The 23897-nt window shown below is 48.6% G+C and overlaps 1 long non-coding RNA gene across 3 annotated transcripts; it reads right to left on the bottom strand.

The window, feature by feature from the left end:
• Positions 1-6277: 6277 nt before the first annotated feature.
• Positions 6278-22716, bottom strand: LOC135273257 (uncharacterized). 3 transcript variants are annotated; one of them, XR_010341054.1, is made up of 4 exons: positions 22530-22716; positions 20451-20563; positions 19655-19962; positions 6278-11060 (listed from the first exon to the last, which is right to left on the bottom strand). It is a non-coding gene; the product is annotated as an uncharacterized LOC135273257 (long non-coding RNA). The 3 variants fall into 3 exon arrangements; XR_010341052.1 differs by lacking the exon at positions 22530-22716 and having other exon boundaries at positions 20451-22518; XR_010341053.1 differs by lacking the exons at positions 19655-19962; positions 22530-22716 and having other exon boundaries at positions 20451-22518.
• Between the last annotated feature and the right edge of the window lie 1181 nt (positions 22717-23897).

Here is a 23897-nt window from a genome sequence, read left to right as displayed (position 1 = left end):
GGTGCTTCAGGCGTGATTCACGGATCATTCCTTTCCTCAAACAAACTTTAAATTTATTTTGCCTAAATTTCTTCTAACCCCTAAACCCTAACCCCTGACCTATAACCCCTAACTCTACCCGTACCCCTCACCCTAAACCCTAATCCTAACCATAGATTAGTTTCCATGTTTGCATCGATGCGTCAGTGCTGATTATTAACGCCGCTGTACTGGGAAGGCCGCGCAGGTAGCGCGGATTTCATAGTAACATTCTGGTACCGAGGCCTTGCATTAGCATCCCATGAGTACTGTGGGTGTCGTCATATGTCGGACGTCCTATCTGCCTTAGGAACGCTCTATTTGTGCTCTGAGGCTGCGGTGTGGACCTCACACTGCAGCCCCCTGGCCTTGTGTGGGAAGAACCCGGGTGCGCAGAGTTCAGAGGGGTTTTGGTGTCCAGCTTTCCACACCGAGACCTTCTTACTAGTCTCTGACCCTCAGCAGCCAGGGCTGCAAACAAGGATTTTACTCACAGTGGACGCGGTATCTCCAAGGTCTGTGCTAAGAACACTGCTCTGCCTTTGCAGTGCCCTCGGGTCTGTGCTGAGGAGAACGCAGCTCCTCTCTCGCGATGCCCCCCGCCCTGACGGGGTCTGTGCTGAGGAGGACGCAGGTCCACCCTTGCAGCGGCCCCCAAGGTCTGTTCTGAGGAGAAGGCAACTCTGCAGACCGCCGTGACGCCACGCACGCCGGCGCCGTGACGCCACGCACGCCGGCGCCGTGACGCCACGCACGCCGGCGCCGTGACGCCACGCACGCCGGCGCCGTGACGCCACGCACGCCGGCGCCGTGACGCCACGCACGCCGGCGCCGTGACGCCACGCACGCCGGCGCCGTGACGCCACGCACGCCGGCGCCGTGACGCCACGCACGCCGGCGCCGTGACGCCACGCACGCCGGCGCCGTGACGCCACGCACGCCGGCGCCGTGACGCCACGCACGCCGGCGCCGTGACGCCACGCACGCCGGCGCCGTGACGCCACGCACGCCGGCGCCGTGACGCCACGCACGCCGGCGCCGTGACGCCACGCACGCCGGCGTGCTTGAGCGCCCCCTGCTGCCTGCCAGGCACTGCAGATTCCTCTTGCTGACGGTGCTGTGCCCACGCCCCCTGCTGGCGGCTAGGGCCACTGCAGGGCCCTCTTATTAGATGTTTAGGGTTAGGGTTGCGGTTAGCGTAGGGTTAGGATCAGAGGGTTACAGTTAGTGGTTAGGGTTAGGGGTTAAGGGTTAGGGTTGGGGTTGGGGTTAGGGTTAAGGCTACAGGTGTGAGCCATGTGCCCGGCCGGGAAATGGCTTTTGAACAGAAGGAACAGCCTTCCTGGTCTATGTTTCCCTGTGCATAACACAAGGGTAATTGTCTGTGCAGCATTGTCCTGATATGGAAATAACAGATTTCAGAGCCTCACCTGGGCACTCTGTGTACTCTAGTGACATGAGCTGTTTTGTTATGACAGGTTGTTGTGCTTATTCCCAGGTTCCAGACTTGACCTAGAAACTGTGTGGCTGTGTTGTGAAAGGGGAAAGGGAAGCCATAGATGGCTTCCAGGTCATCAGCCTTAAGGTGATAACGTTTGGGACAATGGGTCATGCCTGTAATCACAGCACTTTGGGAGGCTGAGGCAGGTGGATCACCTGAGGTCAGGAGTTCGAGACCAGCCTGATCCCGAAAATTTAGGAGTTCATAAAAGCCTACAACCTGAACCTCCTTCCAGGGAGACCTGTTAAAAGATGAAGGCTTTTCAGGATGGAGATGAAATGGGTGTCTCAAACAAAATGGTCCTGGCGACCAGATATTTGGAGAAGAAACAGGTTCTGGGACTGCCCTCTGTGGGACTTTCCACAGTGGCTCTGGCGGGAAGAGGGCAGGGGAGGCAGGAGGCTGAGTGTGGGTCCTGGCAGACACTGAACTGCAGGATACACAGACTGAACCAAGGGTCATAGACTAGAGAAACTGTGCAGAACCCAACCAATAAGTTAACATGCCGGCTGGATGATGACAGAGCTGGTCTATCACTCATCACTCATTTCTTTCCTTTTTGTTTTCCGTTTTTGTTTTTTTTACTTGGGGGTTTTGTTTTTTTGGGGGACAGGATCTCGCTTTGTTGCTCAGGCTGGAGAGCAGCCTCGGCCCCCTGGGCTCAAGCGATCCTGCTGCCTCAGCCTCTGAGTAACTTGAACTGCATGATTAAGTTTTGGATGTTTTTGTATGTACAGGATCTCACTATGTGTCCCGGTCTGGTCTCAAACTCCTGGGTGAAAGGAATCCTCCTGCCTTGGCTTCTTAAAGCACCAGGATTATAGGTGCAGCCACCATGCTTGGCCTCTGCACCCATTTCTTTCACAGTCCTCTGACCATGTGAGGTGGTCAAGGATCACAGGCCCAGGCCTCCTGGTTCTGGTTAGCACAGCGGGATACTGCCAGGCTGGCTCACTGTCCACGGCAGGAGGATGCAAGATGCAAGGTGCACAGTGGTGGCCTGCTGGCAGGAGGTGGAGGGCCCGTGGGCAGGGACCCATCTGTGTAGGCTAGCTGGAAAGGGGTCTGGAGAATCTTAGCTTCTCCAGGGGTCTGGAAAGACCAGTGTGGTGGGAGAAAACTGCACATGCACGAGGTGGCTCCGCTGCAGCCAGGAGCACCTGCACCCAGATTCCTCCCCAGGTAGGCAGCCTCACCAAGACCTGCCAGGTCTCTTGAGGTACCCTCCCTGCTGAACGCACACAGTCTCCTCTGCTCTCCCAAGTGAAGTGTGGTCAGGTCAGGATAGGACACAGATGGAAGAGCGCTTGGAAATATGGGTCCTATAGCTTTCTTCCTGTCCTTGACAGCCAGAGTGCTCTCTCTCTTCTTGCAGTAGAACTCAGCATGGAGCTCTCCAGACACACGGAGCTCTCCAAGGACCTGTGGGGCTGCCCTTCCACTCCAGCCCCACGGGTCCTTCCCCCTCCCCAGATGGAGCTGGGGGCCAAATAGAGCTGGGGGCCAAGCCCTGGACTTGTGCAGCTGCACTTCCTTGGGACAATGAGCTGCTTCCAGAAAAAGTCCTCAGGTCCACATTGAAGGGGGAAAATGAAATGAAGACACACCACAGGGGCCAACCACATTCCCAGAAGGGTTCAAGCATGACAGCAGCAGAAAGGACACAGGAGACTTTCATGCCATGTCCTGGAGACCCTCCAGTGACTGCCAGGCCCTGGGCCGAGCCCTCCTTTTCTGCCCCAGCTCAAGAACAATTACTGTGCCAGCAGAAAGTTGGCCTCTTGGTCACAGCTTCCCCATTAGGAAAACTATCTTCTCTGTCACACCGAGGGAGTGCGGCCTCGGGCCTGGAGTGGTGTTTTCTGAGGAAAACACACAGTGCAGGGTGGAGACCGTGGTGAACTGGAGGTTTTGGTCTGGGTTCCTGTGAGTGGGACAAGAGAGCAGCCTGTGGCCACACTGCCCCGAGGGAGCCCGACCTCATAGGCTGCCTTCTAAAAACAGACTGGGGAATCCAGGAATGGCAGTTGGTGATTCCCAGGATGTAGGGGTCCTCTTGTATCTGTGTTGGACACCAGGGCCATGTCCTTCAGCAAGATTGGCCAAGGATCAGTCCCCTTTATCACACTCATCCCCATATTATCATGAAACACTGAGGTTCCCTGTCACACTCATCCCCACTACTACCATGAAACAGTGAGGTCCCCTTTGTCACAATCATCCCCACTATTACCATGAAACAGTGAGGTCCCGTTTGTCACAGTCAGCTCCTTTACTACCGTGAAACAGTGACGTGCTTTCAAAAGCATGATTGGTGTCACCCTACAGAGAATGTAACGAAGAACAATGGAAGAAAACCCCAAACCTCTAAATAAACACAAGGCAGGGGCTAATCTGCCCTCCCCCATGGTCTGGTTAGACTCAAATGGGAACACCCTCAAGGGACTCCGTGCACCTCCCAAGGCCCTTCATGTGACACCAGTCACTGGGCACTGCATGCTTGTCATGGTCCAGGCCACACATGGCCACCTCCTCTGGGGGTGCCGCCACTCCTCAGGCCCCCCTCTGTCTCTCTCCTTCAGGAACTCTCCTTTAGGCTATTCTTGGGGGCTGGATTCAGGGCTGGGTGGATGGGTGGCTTCAAGTCTTTGAAGGTAGGTCAGCTTTGCTTGGCTGGCGCCACTGGGCACCCTGGTGACTCAGGGTGTGTAGGGCAGGTTGAGTCTGGGGAGGTGGGCAGCATTTAATGCTACTGACATGTAAGCTCAAAAATAGACTAGAAAGAAAATCTTATTTAATGGGTATTTTCTCTCAGTTAGGAAAACCACTTTTCACTACACCGGGAAACATTCTAAATGGCTTAGAAAGTGAAATTACAAGGCAAATGAAGCTCTCACTCATGACAAAACACGGATGAGTCTCAAAAACATGATTCTAAGTGAAAGAGCTAGACATTAAAGGCCATGTACATTAAAGGCCATGTATTCTGCATATTTCACCACCCCAGCCTGGGTGACAGAGCCAGAGCCTGTCTCAAAAAAAAAGTGAACATGAGAAGCATATATTATTCTTTATGCTCTGTTTGGTTCAGGCACTGCTAACTTTTGTTAGAGATCAGTGAAGACCACCAAAGGAAGATTGGATAAAGCATGAGTTATTCAGCATTCCCTCTAGCAAGGGTGTCAGACACCACTTGTCTATGGGTGGGGACTCAAAGGCTGAGAGGACTGGGGAGGCTTCATGATGAAAAAAGGCGGCACGTCCTGATTCAAGGTGTGGCTGAGAAAGCTGCAGGGGACTGACTGAAAGACAGCATCCTAGGTGATTGATTACAGAAACATATTTGACTTTCCTCAGCTTGAGTGTAAGGTGGAAGGAGGATTTGAAAGGAGGGAAGCTGTCAGTCCCTGATTAGCTCCTAATTGCCTGGGGCTGATGGCTGCAGAGGTTGTGGTCTGGCTTTCCGGGCTGGTTGCTGCAGGTTGTGGGTCTAAGCCTCTGAGGCTGGAGCTGGCAATCCCCTGTTCCTTGGTGGCTTTTGAAATTTCTCTCTGCAGAAATCTCTCCTTTGTCATTTTCAATCAAGTGCGTACTTTTGGGGGACAAAGTTTAGTGATTTTATAAGAGCTAACAACAACACTAAAGGTTTTAATAATAACAACGACAATAATGACAATTATTGCACAAACATGGAGATTTTACCACCTCTCAACTCAGATCCCACAATAAATATAAATACCGCAGCTCACCTGGTATGGCCAGCTGGTGAAACTTACAAGAGGATATAAAAGTGGCTGCCATGCACAGGTACAGAGGCACATACCTGTAATTCCAGCACTTTGGGACGATGAGGCTGGTGGATCACTTGAGCCCAGGAGTTGAAGACCAGCCTGGTAAACATAGTGAGACCCAGTCTCCACAAAAAATAAAATATAATTAGCCAGGCTTGGTGGCATGTGCCTGTAGTCCCACCTAGGTGGAAGGATCGCTTGATCCTGGGAGAGGAGGTTGTAGTGAGCAGAGAGCATGTCCCCCTCACCTCAAAAAACAACAACAAAAAGACCTGGCAGCCAGTTGACACCCAGCAGCCATTCCTAATGTCTCTGGGAGGGATCGGCTTAACCCCAGGGGGGAAGGCACACCACCGGTGCCAGACATCCTCCTGGTCCACCTGCATTGGCTTTTCCTGGCCTGGACATTTTCCCCAACCACTCATGCATCCTTGTTTCCAAAAGGGAGGACTTGGAAAATATCTGAGAGGCACCTCCCAGGGCCAGACCCTATGAGAGAACGGTGACTGGGTACATTTGCCAGAGAGGGCACGGGAAGGTGGCCTCTGAGGGAGGCCCCTGTGGCTGCTCAGCTGGCTGGGCCACCACTGCAGGGCACCCAGGAGCATAGCAGGACTGCTGCAACCACAATGCTGGTAGTGCCACCGCCATGCAGGGCCACACCTGCACTGGCCACCCTGGCCAACCCGCTCCCCAGCTGTGCCTTGGCAGTTCAGCAATGTCCTTCTGTGAGTGGATGGTTAGAAGGGTAGTGGAGGGAAAGAGGGCTTGGGAGAGATACAGTGGAAGGGGAATGCATTTGACTCAGTGATGAACTTTATGATGTGGGGTGACAGAATGGAACAACCTGGAAGGAGTTAGAAGACTCTGGAAGAGTTTTGGACCAGGTTACTTGGTGCCCAGGAGATAATTAGTTTATATGGTAAAACAGGCCAGACCAAGTAGAGGAAGAAGACCAAGATCTTACTATTGGATTATTTTTTTCCCTTTATTTCAATCATAGTCCCCTCATCAAAATATTACTAATTGGCACTTCATTTCATACAATGTAATCATAGTTTTTCTGAAAACAAAAGGATTATGCCCCACTAATAAAATACAAACGATTTTAAAATATTTTATTACAGATTCATTTCTTTTGAAATGTGTATTAGGGATGTATATTTTATAAATATTTAATAACTACTATGTACATATAAATTCAAAATAAAATAAAGCCTATTATATAAATACAACTACAAATAAACAGCAGAGCCTCTCGGCAGTGTCTTCTGGAATTTCTGAGAAGCTTACCAAGATGAAGAGTAGAATACCAGCTATACGGTGCAGGCTCACATATGGATTGGTATGGGTATAATTTTAAATATAATTTTGATCTGACACAAATTCACATATAAACATTTTTGTTTTTGTTTTTTTGAGGCACGGTCTCTGTCAGCTAGACTGGAGTGCAATGGCACGATGTTGGCTAACTGCAACTTCTGCCTCCCAGGCTCCAGTGGGTCTCCTGTCTCAGCCTCCTGGCCAAGCTCACTTGGCATGGACTTCCCTCCATGGCCACACACTCACATGCTCACACACACACACACGCTCATGTAACCCACACTTCCTAGTTCAGATCACACAAATCGTCTCATCTTCAGTGAGGTCTGTAAAATGGGTCGGGGGTGTAACATGGACCCATCGGTACTGCAAACTGCTGAGATGACATTTTCCTGACAAAGATCATCTGAAACCACTTTGGACACAGCGTCTCGGTGCCTGTGCAAATCCCCTCAGACTCTCGGTGCATCTGTGAGCTGCTGTGCACAGTCACTACATAGCAGCCCTCAGGAAGCCACAGGCACTCACCAGTGCCACAGCAACCCCAGGGTGCTGGATGACTTTGTCCCTCCTGGACACACTCCCGCCCTGCACCCTCTGCACCAGCCCCACCTGTCCGGCTCACACCCACCACAGGCTCTTGCTTGGGTTTGGCTTAGGTTTTTCCACGGTGCCCGGAAGGCCTGTGCCAGTCCATTTTCACATTGCTATAAAAGAATGCCCGAGGCTGGGTAAAGTGTAAAGAAAGGAGGTTTAAGGCTGGGCGTGGTGGCTCACGCCTGCAACCCCAGCACTTTTGGAGGCCGACGTGGGTGGATCACGAGGTCAGGAGATGGAGACCATCCTGGCTAACATGGTGAAACCTGTCTCTATTGAAAAGACAAAAAAAAAAAAAAAAAAAATTAGCTGGGTGTGGTGGTGAGTGCCTGTAGTCCCAGCTACTCAGGAGGCTGAGGTAGGAGAGTCACTTGAACGTGGGGAGCGGAGGTTGCAGTGAGCCGAGATCACACCACTGCACTCCAGCCTGGGTGACGGAGCAAGACTCCGTCTCAACAACAAACAAAAGAAAAAGAAAAGAAAGGAGGTTTAACTGGCTCAAGGTGCTGCAGGCTGCACAGGCAGCCCGGCTCCTGGTGAGGCCTCAGGAAGCTTCTACAGGTGGTGGAAGGTGAAGGGAGCCCACGCATCACAGGGTGAGAGCCAGAGCAAGCAGGGGCAGGTACCAGGCTCTTTAAACCTCAGGTAAAGCCCGGCCCAGTCCTTGTGAGACCCTGAGCAGGGACGCAGCCCCTGACTGCTGGTCCACGGAGCTGTGGGTGATAAATTTGAGCTGCTGTGGCTGAGTTAGGGTCACCGGTTACCCATGATAGAGAACTAACATGCCCAGTGCCCTCCTCATCCTCCAGCGTCTAAGCAAAGCGCACCCGGGTTCAACCTCACATTTCTTTGAAATACCAGGTGGTTTCTGTTTCCCAACTGGATCAGTACAGAAGCAGCCATCAAATTCAACCTTGAACAGTAAAACGGCGTCTCCACTGCCTGCAGGAGGCCTCCTCCCCACACACACAGCGGCCGCTCGCTTCTCTCCAAGGAAGCCTCTTGCTGCCAGAGTTCTGCTCCCAAGAGAATTGTCCTCATGTGGCTCTGAATCCACCTTCTTGCCAATTCTAACTTGTGTGGTGTGTAGGCCTTTAAGCTCTCCAGTATATGAAACCCAGGCCCTCCCCTCCATCAGAAAGTCCTTTTGGGCTGAGCCCCACAGGCCCCCGGTGTCTCCTGGCTGGTAAAACCATGAAGCCCTCTCTACCCATCAGTTTAAAGAGCCTGGTACCTGCCTCCTCTTGCTCCAGCTCTCACCCTGTGACATGCGGACTCCCTTCACCTTCCACCACCCATGGAAGCTTCCTGAGGATGTCCCATTATCTTATGGCAGTTTTTATTTATAATACATTTTCCCTATTAAGTCATAGTTTCTCTGTTGTTAGACTGTGGCATGTATCCTGACAAAGCACTGCTTCATGAGGAAGAGAGTCCAGTCATGAAGCCTCGGCCCTTGGAAGAGAAGGCGCGACCCAACTGCATGTTTATTCTAAAACACATGTAAATAAAACAGGCACATAGCTCCATAAAAGAAGAGGCTTGAGGGCTGGCAAATTAAATGGGAAAAAAGGTATTAAAGTTTTATAAGTGTAAAAAAAAAAGTCAATTAATGGGATTATTAAAATATTCATAATATGGATACTTTAATATGGATGTAGCTGAAATGCAACTCTAGTTATCAAGAAGTTTTCAATACAACAAGCACATTAGGAAGTCTCCAGTGATTAACAAAACATGTACATTCAACTACTGTCCCCCCTACCCATCCACCATCTACTTACCCATCTGTTCATCTACCTACCCATCTACACATCCACCTACCCATCCACTCACCTTCCTACCCATCTACACATCTACCTACCCATCTACCATCTACCTACCCATCTGCCTATCCATGTATCTGCATATCTACCTACCTACCTACCCATATCCCCATCTACCTACTCATCTACTCACCTACCTACCCACCTCCTACCCATGTATCTACATACCTACCTACCCATCTACCCATTTACTGGCCCATCTACACATCTCTTAACAATCTACTTACCCATCGATCTCTCCATACATCTACTCATCCATTTACCTACCCACTATCCATCTCTCAATCCATCTACCTAACCATCTACCTGCCCATCTACTCATCGACTTACCCATCTACCTATCTCTTTAACAAACCACCTGCCCACCTGCCCATCTCTCCACACATCTACTTCCTACCTACCTACACATCCACCCATGCTCCTGTCTGCCTGAGTACACACATTCACATGCAGGAATCATAAATCAAATGTGCTATGACAGTAACCTTTGGGAAATCTGAGTAAAGAGTAATCACTTGTACTATTTTAAGAACACTTTGGAATCTCACAACTATTTCCAATTTAAACAATTCTAACGTGGCCCAGAAACTCAGCGCCTCAAGAGGAATGAACAGCTGGAGCACTCACTGCCTTCGACGTTCTCTGGATCCCACCACTCCACTCCGTGTCTGGGGACTTGGGCTGAAAATGAGCACAGAGTTGAGTGACTGCAGCAGCAGAATCTGGGCCGTGCTGGGCCAGGCCTGACACATCACATCTATTATGGATTACAGAGTCTTCATTCATGGAAAATGGTCACTGCAGTGCCACAAGGTCACAGTGTGCTGTGATCATTTTCCATGAGTGTCTGGGCCAGGCCTGACACATCTATTGTGGATTACATAGTCTTCATTCATGGAAAATGGTCACCGTGGCACCACAAGATGTCACAGATGCTGAGACCTAGAGTAGGTGCAGTGGCTCTGGCCGTGTCTCCCCCACACATGCTGCTGGGTGGACACAGTGAGCTGCCATTTCCTCCCAAAGTCAATGTCAGATATGGAGGTGCACTGTGCAGACTTCCCTACAGACAGCACGTGCTGCTGGCTGCAAGACGGCCAGTGAGCCCACAGCCCCCGCCACAGGGCCACGCTCTTCCAGCACACAGCCAGCAATGGAGCTCTGGAGGGCTTCCCCGGGGCTCCCCTCACTGGGGACCCAGCCTGGGTTCCCTCAGGGCCCATCACATACACACCTGCCATGTCCGCATCTGCCACATCCACACCTGCTGTGCACCTGCTGTCTGCACTGTGATGTGAGACTTCCCTTGTCCAACCTCCAGCCTGGGCCTCGGCCTGACCTTTGCTTTCTCTCCTCTCCTGACTTCATCTCAGCATCTGCTCATCAGAGAACTTAAAGGCACATTCCATATCTGTCCACATCATTTATGCGTTTGCTTCTAAAGTGCTTTCTGAGCAGTAATAATATGCTCACAGGTAAGAACTGCAGATGAGAAAATCAGGCACTGTTGGTTTAGATATCTTGTGATTGTCCACATCTCTTGAGATGACGTGTGACATCGTAATTCCGGATGGGAAGACCTCGGCAGACATGACCCAGCAGCAGAAGGAGCCATCCCTGGCTGTCCCTGAGCTGCTTCTGGACCTCAGTAAAATGACCAGTTCACACAGGTGCCACTGTCCAGTCTCAAATCGCAAATGAGACATTTCATATGTTTTGCAATGGTAAGATGCAGAATTGTCCTTTAATAGGTATTTAAATGTATAGCATTAAAATTATGATATAAGAAGAAAAATAAGCAGGAACATGCTCACAAAATATTATCAGTTTTGAAGACAATGCTGACCCCATGTATTTGGAAGCCAAAATGGCCTCTTTCACTTTCAGAATCATCTGCTGACTCTCCATTTTCCAAAGAATGGCACGAACTTATTCTTAAAAATGTGAGGCCTTTTCAACAGAAGCCAAAATAGACAAATGGGACCTAAATAAACTCCACAGCTTCTGCAAAAAAAAAGAAACAGTCATTAGAGTGAATCGGCAACCAACAGAATGGGAAAAAAATTTTGCTGTCTACCCATCTGACAAAGGGCTGATATCCAGAATCTACAAAGAACTAAAACAGATTTACAAGGAAAAAAAAAATAAGCCCATTCAAAAGTGGGCAAAGGATATGAACAGACACTTTACAAAAGAAGACATACATGAAGCCAACAAACATATGAAAAAATGCTCATCATCACTGGTCATTAGAGAAACACAAATCAAAACTACATTGAGATACCATCTCACGCCACTTAGAATGGCGATCATTAAAAAATCTGGAGACAACAGATGCTGGAGAGGATGTGGAGAAATAGGAACACTTTTACACTGTTGGTGGGAGTGTAAATTAGTTCAACCATTGTGGAAGACAGTGTGGCGATTCCTCAAGGACCTAGAAATAGAAATTCCATTTGACCCAGCAATCCCATTACTGGGTATATATCCAAAGGATTACAAATCGTTCTACTATAAGGACACATGCACACGAATGTTCAATGAAGCACTGTTTACAATCGCAAAGACCTGGAACCAACCCAAATGCCCATCAACGATAGACTGGACAGGGAAAATGTGGCACATATACAACATGGAATATTATGCAGCCATCAAAAACGATGAGTTTGTGTCCTTTGTAGGGACATGGATGAACCTGGAAACCATCATTATCAGCAAACTGACACAAGAACAGAAAATCAAACACCGCATGTTCTCACTCATAGGCGGGTGTTAATGAGAACACATGTACACAGGGAGGGGAGCCTCACACACTGGGGTCTGTTGGGGGGGAGATAGGGGAGGGACAGCGGGGGGTGGGGAGAGATAGCATGGGGAGAAATGCCAGATATACGTGAAGGGGAGGAAGGCAGCAAATCACACTGCCATGTGTGTACCTATGCAACAATCTTGCATGTTCTTCACATGTACCCCAAAATCTAAAATGTAATAAAAAAATTAAACAATTTAAAAAAAGAAAATGTGAGGCCTTTTAAGAACTAAGAATTTCCAAAATATTACTTCACAAATTAACTTAACCACATGAAGAAATGGTCATTTCCATCCCTTGTATATAAGTGTATTTTTTTGGTCAAAAAAGTAAGGAACCATTGTTTTTTGTTTGTGTTTCTTGGAGACAGGGTCTCACTCTGTCACCCAGACTGGAGGGCAGTGGCACAATCATGGATCACTGCAGCCTCCACCTCCCAGGATCAAATGCTCCTCCCACCTCAGCTTCCTGAGTAGCTGGAAATACAGGTGCATGCCTGGATGATTTTTTGTTTTTGTTTTTGTTTTGCAGACTGGATTTCACCATGTTGCCCAGGCTGATCTGGAACTCCTGGGGTCAAGTGATCCTCTGGCCTCAGCCTCCCAAAGTGCTGGGATTACAGGCATGAGATGAGGCACCTGGACAGGCCATTGTTCTCTAATAGCATTTTAATCTTGCAGATTTCTCATATGCAAAAAATTAGTTAACTTTTATAAGTGTTAATTTTTTAATTGAAAGGTATAATGGGATTTAATCTGTTTTAATTTGATGTTTGAACCTCAGATCTACAAAATATCTGATGAAGGAATACAATCTGTAAAACTTACTATGTAGTCACACAAAATTAAGCTGAAAACCATGATAGACTGTTTACATTTTCTCCTTGGCTGCAAAGGGTTGTGATTGATCCTATTCTTTCTTCTGTACAATTGTTATTTCTCATGGGATTTACTTTTCTCATTTCATTGTGACTGCAGTTGTCAACTTTATCATTTCTATTTACTTTTTGTGTCTCCCTAAATCTTCATTTTTAGACATCATTTCATTTTTCTGTTAAAAGCAAGCAGTATCGTGAGCAATACATTTAATGCTGTGGCATTAGACACACCGTTATTGGTGTCTTAGTGCTTCCGTTTTTTTCCTGGGTTAGTACAAAGTAGGCAGTGTTACTTAAGAAGCCACTAGGAGCCAGGAAGAGGACCAGCCTGGAAGCCCAGCTGGGCTGTGGGGATGGAAGGTCCCTCACTCCAGAGGTTCCTCCTGTGGCCGGTCCTCCTGACCAAGTGTCCCAGGCATGAGGGCCTCGCTTCTGCTGGCTGGCACTTGCCCCTCTTGCCATCACTCCTCCTCCTTCATTGGTGCACCTGCAATCCACACTCCTGAGGCCTAAGGCCCACACACGACAGGCAAGGCCTGGGTCTACGTCAGGAGGACACTGAGGGAACAAGCAAGGCCAAGCACTGCCATCCTGGAGCTATACACTCCTGTGTGCATGTGTGTACATGCATGTGCAAGCATACGCACATGCATGGATGCTACTGCCTATGTGTGCATGCATGTTTTAGACCATAAACCTCCAGTGGCAGAAGTTGTTATAGAAAACAACAGTTATTTTATAAAAGCCAGGACACAGTATGTGGCTTTGTAACTTGCCCATTTAACTCCATAGATATCAATTCTTACTGGGGTTCAATCACCAAATAATTTGAGTTCTCCCCGTCTGCCCCAGCAAACCCACTCCTCTCTCTCTTCACTGAAAACTTGCCCAGCCTCAGACCATTTTTCATCATGTTCAAAACACTGACCAGGTGCAGTGGCTCATGCCTTTAATCCCAACCTTCTGGGAGACCAAGATAGGCAGATCACTTGAGTCCAGGAGTTCGAGATCAGCCTGGGCAGCATAGCAAAACCCCATCTCTACAAAAAATATTTTTTTAACAAAATTAGCTGGGCATAGTGGTAGGCACCGGTGGCTCCAGCTACTTTGGAGACTGAGGGGAGAGGATCACTTGAAGGAGGCTGAAGCTGCAGTGAGCTATGATCGCAGTACTGCACTCTAGTCCCAGCTTGGCAATAGACCAAGATACTATCTCAATAATAATAATAATAATAATCCCAAAGACGTTGCAGCCCCCTGAGAAACACGTGGCATGGCTCCGAGGCACTTTGGCCACAGGGTCACAGGGTCTGTGTATAGCCAGGTGCCAGGCATGACTGGGACACCATCTGCCCAAAACTATGGGTGGCAGGGGCTCCCGGATTACCAAGGAGACGCGTGGCCTCTCAACCTGCAAGTGAGGTGGCAAAATCTGGCTTTGAAAAAGCCAGGGAAACAGAGGCTGTGCCCTTCCAGAGTGGCCGAAGCTGGGGCTATGGATCCCAGTCGGCACTCGGAGCAGAGGGTGTGGTCCCTACGCCAACCAGCCTCCCCCACAGCAGACACACCCTCTCCCTGAGGCTTACAGGCCAGCTGGGAAGCAGGTGTCACAGAAAAGGGTGGAGGGCTCTACCCCGGTTCCCTCCCCTACTCAACATTCCTGCCTCCTCCCTCCCCTAACCATGTCGGGTCCCTGTGCTGTCTGGATGGTTCCATCCCCTTCTCCCTGGGCTCCCTGTGAGCCTCTTGCTGTTGGTTGGGGGCCCCAGTCCATCAGGCTGCTCGAGGCCCAGCCACATGACTCCAACTCCACTGCCTTACACCGAAGGCATTTACACAGGAGGCTCAGGCCCTCATAGTGCCAAGTGGTGACCACTCAGGGGCCCTGCTATCCTCATTCCCCTCTCTAGGGGTCCCTGGTGACCACCTCCACAAAACATCTACGTTGCTGAGTGCTGGAGCAAGGGAAAACTGCAAAGTCGATTTTTGCTACCCGGGTCTCCAGCGCTGGGGCACTGGCTGTGTGTCTGACTCCGCACTGGCTGCGTGTCTGACTGTTGCTGGGCACCTCCCGTCCACATCTGCTCTGAGGCTGCTGGGTTTTGACAAAACCATGGCGTGGCCTCATTCCATAGCTTTCTATGTTGTTAAACATTCTACAACATGATGTGAATAATTTAACATATTCCCAACACTGAAAACACTGCAGCGATTTGGTTCAATCTGAGCCCACATTCTGGACTATTTTCAGGGCAAATTCCCAGATGGGGAGTAGCAGGCCACGGGGCATGAAAGACTCAGCTCTGTCTTCCTTTTTGCCAATGGCTCACCTAAAATGCTGTGGCACGTGAAGTCGTCAGCCCTGCTTCCTTAGTCCCAGGACAAAGGCTGTTTGGTTGTATTAAAATCTATCAGGTCAAGAGGTGGACAGCTCTTAGAAAGGTTGGTGACTCCTTTGGGGTACGTGGTGTAAAGCAGAGCAGATCAGATGCTGTCATCAAGTGGAGAAGGAGGGAGGTCTGAGAACACTTTTTCCTCTTGGCATCTCAGGGGACCCTGCGGCCAGGTCACCCTCAGCAGAGCAAAGTCAAGCATGAACTCCAAGAAAGGGACTTCTGCTGGTGAGGCGGCTCACGCCTGTAATCCCAGCACTGTGGGAGGCTAAGCTGGGAGGATGGCCCGTGCCCAGGAGTTTGAGGCCAGCCTGGGCAACGTGGTGAAACCTCATCTCTACAAAAAAATTTTAAAAATTATCCTGGCCTGGTGGTGTGTGCCTGTGATCCCAGCTACTTGGGAGGCTGAGGTGAGAGGATCGCTTGAGCCCAGGAGGTCAAGGCTGCAGAGAGCTGCAACTGTGCCTCTGCACTCCGGCCCTGGTGACAGGGCAAGATCTTGTCTCGAGAAATTAAAAAATTAAAACAAAAAAGAACAGAGCTTCTCCTGTCACCATGACACTGCACACAGCAACGTTTGTCCTTCATTTTCAGCTTGGGAGTCACTGTCCTTGGCGTTGTACCAAGTTCTGAATAACAATTCTGCCTCCAGTCTCCCAATACCAAAGTGTTTCATCATTCCAGAGGCGGTGCATATTGCCCCAAAGTGAATGATTTTATAACAGCAGTTTTCCAACTTATTGTTTGCCATGTTTCTTTCTTGCAATCCATTTGTCTCTATTATTTCAATAAAACAAGATTCATTATTGTCATAAATTCCAGGCTTTTAATATTTCTGGAGCAAGGTGTATTGAGTGCTGAATCACTGTTCAACATAAAAATCAAAATTTAACACCCTCCATTAATTTTTAATTTCAACAAGATAAAAATGCTTTACTTTAAAGTTATCTGAAGGTGCTTCCTAGTGATGACTTTTTGCTAGCATTGGCTACTGAATTCAGTGAAAATGCCCACAATCTGTAATGAAATTTCTTTTTTGGCCTTGATTGATTAAAGTTGAATGGACTTTGAAGTCTTAGAGGCAAAACACCATAGTTGCTACACGGGCATTGAGATTAGCAACATTTAAGTTAAGGGGGAAAGACAGACTCGTCGTAGGGCACGCTGGAGAGGGAAAACGTTAAGTCAGAAGCATCTGCCATGATTTAACTGTAATCAACTACTCAGTTGTTTCAGACTACAAAGTCCTCATCTTGACAAATCAGCAAATATGATTAACAACATTCTTGGCAATGTCCTCCCTCTTGGAGGGTGCGGAGACTGCTGGGGTGGTTGTCCGGCCTCTGCCCACAGGTTCCAGCAGGAACCCGAGAATGCCTGAGCAGCCAGCCCTGAGCCACACTCCTAGCTCCATTTTGATTTTACAAATGGAAAAAAATGTTTAAATACTTGCATTAAAATTTCATTTTTGAAAGTTCTCCTTATCTTTGCTTTTTTTTAGATGGAGTCTCACACTGGCACAATCTCGGCTCACTGCAACCTCTGCCTCCCAGGTTAAAGTGATTCTTCTACCTCAGCCTCCAGAGTAGCTGGGATTACAGGCACATGCCACCACACCCAGCTGATGTTTGTATTTTTGTAGAGACCGGTTTCATCATGTTGGCCAGGCTGGTCTTAAACTCCTGACCTCAGGTAATCCACCCGCCTCAACCTCCCAAAGTGCTGGGATTACAGGCATGAGCCACCTTGCCCGGCCCTGCTTATCTCTTTATGAGCAGAATTTGTCACCTTTCCCTTGAGTAGAAAATCCAGATGAGCAGTTTCTGTGAGTCCCTGATAAGTCTCATCTTCAGACATCTGTCCCCTGCACAGGGACGCAGCGCTGGGCTCCTGGCTAGGGTTTGCAAGCACTCTGCTGTGGCCATCCCGGTCCATTTCTCCAGGTGCACAGATGCACCTGCACACAGGTGGCCAGGCACACACTGATGAGGAGCCATGTTGTATCACAGAGGCTACTATCACGTCTCAGAGGCCGGCCGATAGAAGGTGAGTGAGTGCAGGGCTGGCTTCTCAGGCACTTTCTGTACATTTGACCTGGTGAGTTCCTGTAGGTGGTTTTCCTGGCCTGCGCCTTTCTGCTCCCCAACAGCACACACAAGTTCCAGCTGCCTCATGCCACTCCCAGTACTTGATTTAGGTTTCTGCCTTTTTAATTTCAGCATGTAGTAAGTATACAGAGGCATCACATTTGGGTTTTTAATCCTTGTTTCCTGAACAGTAATGATATGAGCCCTTTTAACACATTAACCAGTTATTTGGATATTTTCTTTCTGAGGCATTGGTACAAGTTTCTAACTACTGTGCTACTGAGCTGTGTGTTTTGTCTCGTGGATTTATAGATTTTTTGTGTGTATATTGGCTAAAGTCCTTAGATACATGCCTACGTAGACAGAGAAACAGACTAGGACGAGGGCCTGTGATGTCCTCACTGGCATCTCACTCTGGCTTTGCAACCACAGCTTTATGAAAACAAATGAAACGTTATTCACTGCACCCAGTCGGCTTCAAACAATAGGCCAGTGCTGCACAAGAACGACCAGTGGATGGCGGGGGAGATGGCGAGGCAGGTCAGACTCATCCTCGGCAAGGTGGCCTCTTCCACCCTCCCCAAACACACACACATGCCGACACAGGAACACACAGAGACGGAAGCGTATGTGCAGACACACAACCATGAAGCACAGAAAGGTACCTGTACACACTGACAAGCCAAGACAATTTCTGAAACAATGTTTATGAATATTTTTATCCAGAATGGTGAATGTTTTGTATGTGCAGTCTAGGGATCTGCCGTGAAGACATTTCTATTGGGCTGAGGATCAATTATGTGTGAGTAGAATGGCACCTCCAGAGACTTGGAATACAGAAGTCCACAAGCCACAGCAGACCAGCTGCTCTGAGGGTCCCCTCCTCTGCCTCCTCCTTCTGGTCACTCTCACATGTGTGTTCCCCACACAGGCAGGAGGCCGCAGGCACCTCCCTCAGGCCACACACCCACCTCCAGGGAAGCACAGAGACCCAGTGGCCTGGCAGGAGTGAGCAGACGCATTTAGTCCATGGAAACCCAGGAAACACACACAGGAACTCGCTTTGATCGGTGACTCTACGTCGTTCCCCATCTTGAATGTCATTTGACAACCTGTTGCGTGGTCAGACCTCACCTGCATTTGACTACAGCCCAGCCAGCCACAGTCCCTGGGGGAATCGGCTCCAGCCTGCTGGTTCCCTGGTTCTGCAGCTGATGATTCACTCTGTTAAAAGCAAAAGCTAAACTCTTCCCAGCTCCATGTTCCCTTCCACCCAATGCCCCACTGCAGAAGCCTTTTAAACAATTGTGTTCCCCTGCACGTAGAGAAGCCATTTCCCTCTCTGAGTGATGCTTGTGAGACTCCAGCCCTGCTTGGAGTTGTCCTGCCTCTCTGGATGAAACCAATGTACATCTTAAATATATTAATGATGCCTCATGTCTCCCCAAAATGTGCTGAACCAAGCTGTGCCCTGACCTTGGGCACACGTCATCAGGACCTCCTGAGGCTGGGTCACAGGCACATTCCTCAATCTTGGCCAAATAAGCTTTCTAAATTGACAGACCTGTCTCAGATATTTGAGGCTCACAAATTGCAAGATACTTTTTTCCTAGAAGATGTTTACTGAAATAAATACTGACCATTCCCGATATATTTACTTTATCATTGTGAATCTACTTATTCTGAAATACAGTAAAACGTTTTACTACACTTTCCAATCAATAAATTACCTTGTCCACATTGCCTCAGGACATCATATGAGGCTGAATGTGTTAGAAAAATCATGATTAAAAAGTTTAAGAAATGAGCCCAGGAGCAGTGGCTCACACCTGTGTAATCCCGGGACTTTGGGAGGCCAAGGTGGGTGGATCACCTGAGCTCAGCAATTTAAGATGAGCATGGTGAAGCCCTGTCTCTACTAAAACTACAAAATAAAAATTGGCTGGGTGTGGTGGTGCATATCTGTAATCTCAGCTACTCAGGAGGCTGAGGAAGGAGAATCGCTTGAACCCAGAAGGCAGAGGTTGCAGTGAGCTGAGATTGTGCCACTGCACTCCAGCGTGGGGGACAGAGCATAGTAATAGTAATATTAGAAAAAGGCAAAAATATAAACAAGTAAACAGAAACATGGCAAAAGAGCTGAACCAGCCCTTCACAGAAGAAAAAAATGTAGAGGAATGGCCGATAAAATCATGAAAAGGGTCTCAGCCTAACAGGGTGAGATACCAGGTGACACCCAGCAGACTGGCAAAAATCCCACAATCAGTGCAAGTGTTGGGGAAAATGGAGAGCCACAGGAATGCTCAGCCACCACGAAGAATGACTGTGAATTACTGTTGCTGTGCTTGCTTATGAAACGGTGTGTGTCGTGGCTTATGAGGAAAATTACATGTCTCACTGGGATGAAATTTTAAAAATTGAAAGCTACTCACCAGAAGAAACTGCACTTGTGTACAAAAGAAATGCCCAAGAACCTTCGCAGTAACACGGGCCTAGGGGCCCACCTGGCCAAACACTCATCAGCAGGAAAACGAAGACATTTCCCACAGTTCCGTCCACCATGAGAGATGATGTAGCAATGAAAATGAATCGGGTCAGTGTGGACGGTTTCAGGAAGAGAACGGAGGAAGAAAACAGACGTGGAGCAAATGCTCAGAGCCAGTGCAGCAGAGAAGCAGCCACACAGGAGACTTCTTCACATCAAAGTTCAAAACCTCAGCCGAAGTAACACAGCAAGACCCTGTCTCAAAAAGACAACAGAGTGTTCAAAAACCACATGCAGTGCTGTTTAGGGATGCGCACAAATGCGGGGAAAGAAACGTGCCACGAAGAAAAGTACGGGAATGATAAAGACTAAAGCAGAAAGCCACTCCCTCTGAAGGAGAACGGAAGGGACTGGGATTCGGGAGGGGCCTCCAGGGAGCATCCAAAGTTCGGTTTCTTCAGATTCTATTCCCTAAACTTGGTGGAGGTCCCGTGTGTCCAATGTGTGAACATTCCTTATGCCTGACCCATATTATACAAGTGTTTATTTCCTATACAGTATTGAGAAGACAGTTATAAACAAGATGCGTTCAAGAGCAAGATGGCAGATGAGCATCAGGAAGGAACCTCAAGCACATCTGAGATGTTCCACCCACGGAACCTCACCATGGATACCCTTGTGCTCACAGACCTGGCCTCCCCTCAAAACTCAGTCAGTTGTCGGAGATCAGAGGCCACACTTACCACAGCAGAGAGGCAGGACCAGCTGGGACGGGGTCCTTCTGTGACGCTCACTGCATCCCCAGCTGTGCAAAGTGACCCAGCTGCCAGGTCTCACAGATCATCGTGCACAGAAACTGCGTGTGGAAAATGTAAGTTCTCCGTGTGTCCATCAGCAGCAACTCTCAGAATCACCTCTGTCCTTCACCCCTTCTCCATGAAACAACTATAGAGCTTTACTTGGACCTATTTTTCTATTTATTTTTATTTTACTAACTATTGAAAAGACATATTTTGTGTGTATGTGTGATTTTGTCTCTATCAGTCAGGATAATCCTGGTTAAATTTCTACTATTATTATTGTCAACATCATTTAGTTTTTTTAAAGCTTTTCAATTGCTAAGGATATTGATCAGGGTCTTTCTGTCTTGTGAGACAGAAAACAAATCCCAACTGTGAAGGAGGAAAGAGAATGCATTGATACCTAGGCCTGAGACACTCCCAGGCTTAGCTGGCTTGGTGTACAGCTACATCTACAGTTCCAGGTGCCCTCCTGTGACTCTCTCTCTCTCTCCTTTCCAATTTTGGCTCCATGTTTAGCTCCAAGAACCTCAGACATAACAGCATCACTGACTCCTTGCAAGGATTCCAGCTAACCTACCCTTACTCAACAGCAACACTGGATTCTCTGGAATCTCTGACTCTAACTAAAGTAAAAACCGCTCCTGCCCCCTCAGACTAAGGTAAGAACCACTCCTGTCCTGTCTCCAAATGCACAGTCCTCAAACTAAAGTAAGAACCTCTCCTGCCCAAGTCCCCAGCAGTGCAGCCCTCAAACTAAAGTAACAACTACTCCTGTCCAGGTACCCAAATGCGGCCATCAACCTAAGGTAAGAACCACGCCTGCACAGAACACCATCTGTGTGGATTATGTAAGACCCCTCCTGCACAGGTCAGCAGCTGTGCAGCCCACAAACAACACAAAGAACTGCTCCTGCCCAGATACCAAGCGGCCCGGCCCTGAAATGACAAAAAGAACTGCTACTGCACAGGGACACAGCTCTGCGGCCCACAAACTATGGTAAGAACTTCTCCAGCCCAAACCCCAAACTCCGTGGCCTCAAACAAAATTAACATCACCTCCGGCCCAGGTCGATAACTCTGCCACCCTCAAACAACAAAAACAACTGCTTCTGCCCAGGGCCACAGCTGTGTAACCCTCTAACAACAAAACAACTGCTCCTGCAAAGGGTCACAGCTGTGAAACCCTCCAACTAAAATAAGAACTGCTCCTACCCAGGTCTACAGCTGTGTGGCCCTAAAAGGACAAAAAGAACTGCTCCTGCCAGATTCCCAGCTGCGTGGTCGTCAAAAAACAGAAAGAACTCTTCCTGCCCAGGGCCACAGCTGCATGATCATCAAAATGCAAAAAGAACTGCTCCTGCCTAGATCCCCGGATGCCCGGCCCTCAAACAACAATAAGAACTGCTCCTGCCCAGATCCCCAGCTACGTGGCCCTCAAACAAAAGTAAGAACTGCTCCTGCAGTTCCTGTACTCTGGCAGGTATAGGAAAGGGTCGAAGACATCATATCCCCTCCCCAGATTTTCAAGCTAAATCTGCACTTTGTTGAGCTCACAATCTTTGCATATTTATATATGAATATTTGGTATATGTTATTTTGCGTGGAGAGGTATAAACAATGTATTTAAACTTAACATTTCTAGTTATCATGTGGCGTACTGTTAAATATATCCATACTGTTTCAACTACTTTAATGCCGTGAGACAAATGAGCTATTAAAACACGAGTGAAAGTGTCTGTGACCCCGCAGCACCTGCGGGTCCCCAGTCACCGCCGCCCCCGCCCATCCTGATGGCACTGCTCAGTGTCACTCCTTTCTCAGCACCGTGATCTCTCCCCAGAAACAAGCCCGGATCTGTAAGACAAGCTGCACTCACCTGTCATGACACGCAGCCAACGTCGGGCAGAAGGGACACCATTTTACAATAGGCTGCGTAGACCGTGACAGGGAAGTAAGGCCCATGGCAGGACTCCCTCCTCAGCACTTGTGGCTGCTGACAGGAAGCATTTTCCTCCTTACCTTGCCTGGTGACTGACTGTCCTTAACCACGGACTCTCCCGGGTGGCGGGTCCTGAGTAGAAGGAGGCCCCTTCCTCAGGGTCGAAGCCCCAGGGCACGAGTGAGGAATCCACTGCGGTTCCCGTGGGCGCCCCTGGTTCGGCAGGAGCTCGGCGCCCCCTGGTGGAAGCCCTGGGGAATTTCGGAAAATCAGGGTTTAGATTATCTCAGGCTGTGATTCTCGAAATTTCAACTGAAATCCAGCCCACCGTCCCATGCCTTGAAGGAACAGATGGAGGGTTTTTTTTATTTTTTTCTTTTTGTTTTTAAACAGAGTTCTTGCTCTGTTGCCCAGGCTGGAGTGCAGTGGCATGATCTCAGCTCACTGCAACCTCCACCTCCCAGGTTTAAGTGATCCTTCTGCCTCAGCCCCCTAAGTAGCTGGGATTACAGGCACATGCAACCATTTCCTGCTAATTTTTGTATTTTCAGTAGAGACGGGGTTTCGCCATGTTGGCCAGGCTGGTCTCAAAACTCCTGATCTCAGGTGATCCACCCACCTCAGCCTCCCAAAGTGCTGGGATTACAGGTGTGAATGCCTGGCCAGAACAGAGATTGTATTTATTTATTATTATTTTTTTAATGACTGAGAGGTTCTCATATTGCCCAGGTTGGCCTTGAACGCATAGCCTTGCCTCCTCAAGCGCCAGGACAACTGGCCGGAGCCACCGCGGCTCCCCAGAATGGAGATTTTAAAAACTAAAAAAGATGTCCAGTAGGCAAAAGTCAGTTTCATTTCTTCGTATCAGCAATAACAAATGGAAATAATTGGAACTGAAATATTAAAATGCCATTTACAATAGCACCCCTAAAGTTGAATCCCTTAAGTATGAATGTAACAAAATGGATGCAAATATGCATTCAGAAAACCATGAAAAACAGTTGAGAGAAACCAAAAGAAATATAAATAAGTGAAGAGATGTTCCTTAACCCCTACCCTAACCCCCAACCCTAACCCCTAACCCCAACCCTAACCCGAACCCTACTCTGATTACCCTTATCTCTAAAGCTAACCTTGTGGTAACCCTCAACCATAATTTCTAACTTTACTTTTACCCACTCTAATTCTAACCTTAATCTAAACCTACTCAAACCTTTACTGTAACCCTAATCCTAAACCTCACCGCCCTTTCACCCTAACTCTTCCCTGTAATCCTGACCTCTCAGTCTAACCCTGGTTACTCACCTGATCTCTCTAATGTCTTACTATGCAGCTCCCAACCACCGACCTGAATCTCCTACTTGAAGCCCTTATGCCATCATCTTCAACTGGTAAACTCTGAACCCTTCAACCCATATCTCTTCATTTTATAATATCCTGACACACTA

The sequence above is a fragment of the Aotus nancymaae genome, unplaced genomic scaffold, assembly GCF_030222135.1.
Source record: "Aotus nancymaae isolate 86718 unplaced genomic scaffold, 86718_ANA_hifiasm-v0.15.2.pri h1tg000670c, whole genome shotgun sequence".
Classification (NCBI taxonomy): domain Eukaryota; kingdom Metazoa; phylum Chordata; class Mammalia; order Primates; family Aotidae; genus Aotus; species Aotus nancymaae.
Note: the sequence above shows the minus strand (reverse complement) of the source record. Positions and strands in the feature narration are given on the sequence as shown.